Source organism: Cornus florida, unplaced genomic scaffold (assembly GCF_030987335.1).
Source record: "Cornus florida cultivar Cherokee Brave unplaced genomic scaffold, ASM3098733v1 CherokeeBrave_3.0.0_Hap2_Chr07, whole genome shotgun sequence".
Lineage (NCBI taxonomy): Eukaryota > Viridiplantae > Streptophyta > Magnoliopsida > Cornales > Cornaceae > Cornus > Cornus florida.
In genome coordinates, this window is record NW_026775577.1 from 33,351,749 (window position 1) to 33,358,023 (window position 6,275).

Consider the following 6,275-nt stretch of genomic DNA (forward strand, 5'->3'; position numbering starts at 1 on the left):
CAGGAAGTCCCCATTACAATACGACACGACTCACAAGTATCCCCCATTACAAAACTCACAGGTATCCCCCATTACAAAACTAGGCATCCGCCCAATCTCACAGGTATCTCCCGTTACAATTAGCACAATAGTGCACGGGCATCTGCCCAATCTCACAGGTATCCCCCATTACAAGAAGAATCAATCACAGTAATGTCTCATCTCCTCTGTGGACAGTCCCTCTTTATGTGGCCCACCTGACCACACCGAAAACAAACTCTAGAACTAGGTTTATCAAGAGGACATTCCGCCTTGCGGTGTCCTGGTTGCTTACAATGATAACATACCACACTCGTCCTAAAGGAGTCTGAAGACACACCAACAATAAAAGTAACAAATGCCATCCGCTACTCCTGAGAAAGCAATGAAGCACTTTGTGCTTATTCCTGCTCTGGTTCCCGAAAGAAGTACTCACACTCGTACCTCGTTCTAGAGAACCCACAATTCCACCCCTTTTTTTGCAAATATTTGGCTTCTGTCTTAGCCATTAGTGCTCTCGTAACCGCCTTCGAATAACTTTTTAACCCCAAAAACATTACCCCTGGCCTAATGGAACGATTTAGGCCGTACACAAACCGCCATGTCTTCTCCCCCTCGTTCCTTAACATATCTGTTGCGAAATGTGAAAGAGAAGTAAACTTATTCTCATACTTTGACACTGACATATCACCTTACTCAAGACCGTCAAACTACATCCTCAATTCCCGTCTCTTAGTCTGTGGGAAATACTTATCAAAGAAAATACTCTTGAAAGTATCCTAACTTATATTATCGATATCGTGTATGCTAGTCATGGTCTTCCACCATACTTCTGCATTGCCAACAAACTTATACGTGGCTAAAGTGACTTTCAACTAATCATCAAGTACGACTATTGCCCTGAAATGTTTTTCAACCTGTTCTAGCCAATGTTACTTTCATGAGTTTTAAACTGTATTAGGTACCAAAGATTCTGCTCCATCTCCATCTCCTTTGGCTGAATAGCCGGTTATGGTACCACTTGAGGAGCTGTGGTACTCATTAAATTCTGAAAAACTGAGGCTACAGTCTTTACTAATGGGACATCATCCTCCAGTACTTATGGATTATCATCCACTTTTTTATCTCAGCCCAATTCCAGTAAAACCCTATCTAGTTGGGATGGCCCGTCACCTGCTCGCTCCCCAACTTCATTTGGATTCATCTCCTCACGTAGTCCTTAAGCGCAGTACTACAAAGGCAGCTATACGATCAAAACAGGGATACAATGAAATAACATAATCCACGAGTTATGGTGCTCACACTATTCGTTTGGTAAGAACTAACACATTTAGAAACATAGGAATGATCAAGCTCCTCATATATATGGGTCAAAACCCAACCCAACACACAGCATTACCACGAACACTCAAACCCATCAACAACGAAACAAGTTAGTCATGCATGCATCCACTCCCTAGTGGATGAACGACCATAATGTAAACCTAAACGTGTGACTACGTCCCAAAACAAAATTAGGCCTATTATGTTCGTAAAATTATCATTCAATTACATATGCTTGAATAGATAATAAATATTTAGCCATTAAGTACGTAGTCCATTAAGTATATTTTCACCAATAGTGAACAACAAACAAGTAAACACGCAACAAATCAAGCATTTATTAAGCAAACTTAATTATGTAATCAGTTACAGATAAACATTTAACATCAAACAATTCTGCATGCTTTAAACAAATTGAACCATTTCATTAATCATACAAGTGATTTCACGTAAGCATTTAGTAAATAAGTATGTTTTCACATCCACCAAACGATAAAATTAATAACAGTAATCACATTATCATTTAGAATGCTTTATTTCATTTATTAGTTCATGTATTCAGAAATCAAATCACATGTAAACACATAGTGATAAATCATGTTTTTGAAAGAAACAACAATAACCACATAAGTATGTAATGACGTCAAACCCAACTCTAACTCAACCTGGGTCAACCCTACCCGTCGTCCCTAGGTTTTCGACCCTGAGGCTCTGATACCAAATTTGTAATGACCCAAACCCGAGGTCATCTAAGGCATTACAATTTTTTCAATGTGAAAATATAATTAATTACATTTAACTGCAGAAGTCCAGTCCAATATATGTGTGTGTGTGTGTGTGTGTGTGTGTGTGTGTGTCCCAAAGAATAGAGTTACATCGTCAAGTCACAACTATAAAACAATTACATAAAATTGTGTAACACTTTATAAATATACGTCATAGTACAAAATGGCTAATAAGAAATCTTTTCTGGTCTCGTCTATACATGTAGAGGATCAGCATCGATCTACCCTTCCCTGTAACCTGAAAAATGTAGAGGAGTGCACAACGACTTAGTAGAGATTGCCTAAGTGGCATCTCCTTAAGAAAGGTAAGTAATTACATGCCTGGGGACTCATGTACAACTCTTTCATTTTCAATTAATCCTCATCACCATCATAAACAATGGAACTACACTTCACACCCACACCCTCACGTGTCCACACATCACACCCACACCCTTATGTATCCACACATCACAACCACACCCTCGTGTATCCACACATCAAGTCCACACAGTTCTCAAGCCCATAAATACCCTTATGCCGAAATTTTGTGACGTTAAAAAATGTATAGATCCCTATGTCACATTCAGTAAAGATTTATGATACATGTATCGGGTGTATATGAAAATGTTTCAAATTCAATTATTCAATAATCAACATGCCTTCACAATACGATTGACATTTCCATGATCACAACAAGATAAATTGACAATTATAGCATGCTTTAAACTCTTTAAAATCACCTAGCAAGTGAATAACCAATAATCCCACAACAACCATGTAAGGAGAAATTATATAATACATCACATAACAACTTAACAAATTGTCATCTTGCCAATTTTTACACAACTAAACATATAATTGCATTTAACATAGCAATTAGACAAGGCTCATACACAAACCAAAACCCAAGAACCAAATCATCCAATTAAACATCAAATTAACATACTAAAAGAGGGGGAAAACATCCAATTAATTACCAAAATCAAGGACTTTGACAATTAGACAACTCTACCTCAAAAAGTATCCAAAACGCATCCCCAGCCGAAAAGTCAATGCTGGACAATGCGGTCAATGTCGATCAACGGAAGTCAACGCCGGTCAACAGCGGTGGAATGGAAAACAGTTCAGTGGCAACGTAGTCGACGACGAGGAGATTCTACTGTTCCAAAGGCGTGTCTCCGGAATCCGACTCCAAATGGCCTAAAACCCCCTCTGAAACCTTAAATCTAAAAACTTCAAAAATTCATAAAATAATCACCGCTCCTCTGAAAATTAAATGCTTTAACTATGTGATAAAAAATGACGAGAGGGACATTTTCCGTCAAAGAACCAAAACCGGAAACTCGACTGATTGGCCGAAAAATAGACGAGAAATCTAAAGCTTTAAATAAAAGAAAAAAATTGAAATAATACAGAAGAAGAGAGGAGAGCTGCGAGAGACTCAGAGAGTTTACAACTGAGAATGAAGCCATGTAATGGATATATAATGGGTTAATGACTTATGGGGCCCTCCCAAAGAAATATCTCCTTTATATATATATATATATATACACACTAAACACTTCACAACCACACATTTCCAACCACATAACCACATAAATATACATCATGAAATAATGTACAAAATGTAATGGCCCCCAAAAATAATTCCCGTGCACAACAATACCGGTTGCTTGAACTCGAAGAAATGCTCTAATCCACTCTCAAAACTCACTCGGCACACCTCACGGTATCCGGCATGCAAAACAAGGTGAAGAAAATAAATAATCAAGCTAATTGAAAGTTTTCCAAAATTGGAAAATAGGAAAATTCGGTAGCATTACATGTTTGTTTTGCCGAAACAAATTTACTTCTCATTCCAAAGTGTAAGTATTTCTTGTATTAATATCATTCAATATTTCAGTGAGATATGTGCATATTTATAAGGGTAAGTTTTACCACCTTTATTGTTATTGTTTAACAATTTATCTGGTACGGCTGGTTTATGAGTTAACCGCCCTTATTATATTTATTATTTATATCTGGTACGGCTGGTTTATGTTTCAACCGCCCTTATTATATTTATTCTATATATGGTTTTTTCCACTCTTGGTATCTTCACATAAATTATGGTATTAATATTATTCATGTTTATAATGCTATTCTAAATTATGTTTTTCTATTATTGTTATATCTAGTTATTCTTTAAAATGTCAAACTTGACAAAGCTAGAATTTGTGGCCTGGACATTTCGGGGAAAAATTATTTATTTTGGATTCTGGATGCACAAATCCATCTAGATGCCATGGGGCTTGGTAATACCATTTAATAAGATAACGATGCATTTTTACAAGATAAGGTGAAGATTATGATTTTCCTTCGTCGTCATATTAGTGAAGAGCTAAAAAATGAATATCTCACTGAAAAGGATCCACTGAGTTTGTAAAAAAACTTGAAAGAAAGATATAGTCATAAAAAAATAGTTATTCTCCCAAAAGTTCGGGTTGATTGGCAACAACTGCGGTTGTAAGATTTTAAAACTGTGGTTGAATATAATTCTGCCTTATTTAAAATCAGCTTTACACTAAATTTATGTGGTGATTCTATTACTTGTGAACTTGTGCTGGAAGAAACATACACTACATTTCATGCCTTGAATGTACTTTTAAAACAACAATATCGAGAGCGTAGATTTGAAAAATATTTAGAGCTGATATCATGTTTATTTATGGCTGAGCAAAATAATGAGCTTTTGTTAAGAAACCACTAGTCCCATCTAACTGGATCGACACCGATCCCTGAAACAAATGTTGACTCATTTCGTGGACGTGGATGTGGAAGTGATAATAGACATGGTCGTGGTGGTAGAAATGGCTATAATAATGAATACGGCCGTGGTGATAGATATGGTTATAATAATGAATATGGCCGTGGTAAGAATAACTACCACATGAATGAATATGGTCGTGGTAAAATTTTCTCTTATTACCGTAAAGGATATAAGTCCTTAAATGTTCGCAATCAAAGATTCACACCATATCCCCAAAGAAAGGATTATAATGAAACGAAACAAGTAAAATGGAAGGTTTTGTTTCATCCTCCCAAGACACATGAAAATACTTGTTATAGGTGTGGAATGACAGGGCATTGGCAAAGTATTTATCGTACGCATAAACATCTTGATAATCTTTACCAAGCTTCCATAAAAGAAAAGGGGAAGCAAAAGAAAATGAATTTCATCAATTGTACACCTAAACAGTTTTTTATTCTCACAAAACTGAAAACAAAAAACTGTATAAAAATTTCTATTTGGTTCAGTTTTCTAGAACTCAATTATAAAAATGTTTGATTTCAGATAATAATCTTTTATAATTTTTTGAAAACTATTCTCTATTTTCTGAGTTTCTGAAAACTGTTTTAGAGTTCTAAACCAAGCATACTTTCTCACAAAAACTATCTTTTTATATTTCAGTTTTTTATATTGTGGGAAAACCCAAATGGAAGCAAATACAAAAAGTGAAAATAGATTAGAGAAAATATTAAGCGAAAAATCAAGAATGAAAGCAAATACAAAAAGTGAACACAGATGTGCGAAGACTTTGAAAAAATATTGTGGGAAAACCCAAATGAAAGCAAATACAAAATGTAAAAATAAATTTAGAGAAAATATTGTGCAAAAACCCAAATGAAAGCAAAGTGAAAATAGAATTAAAGAATATATTATGGAGAACTCAAATAAAAACAAATACAAAAAGTGCACACATACAACATGGGGGGAGGGTTTTAGAAAAATTTTGTGTGAAAACCCAAATGAAGCAAGTAAAACAAGTGAAAATAGATTTAGAGACGATATTATGCGAAAACCCAAGGTTTTTTCTGATTAGGGTGGAGTGTGATACCCCCGGATTTCCGGATGCAGGTTAGCCAGGCCCACGCCCGATTACCCTAGGATATCAAATCAATTAGCAATAAATGAACACAGAATACAATTAAGGAAACAGGAATAAATAAAAATTTGCTGAAAAGAAACTAGAATGATAAACCAAATACTGAAACCTCATAATGAAATTAAATTAATAAAGAATTATTCCAATACATCCAAATTCTCCATTTCTAATACAACTCGGGAATCCATTTGGTGGACCCCTAATAAAAACATCACTGAGAAATGAACCACCGAAAAAGAAT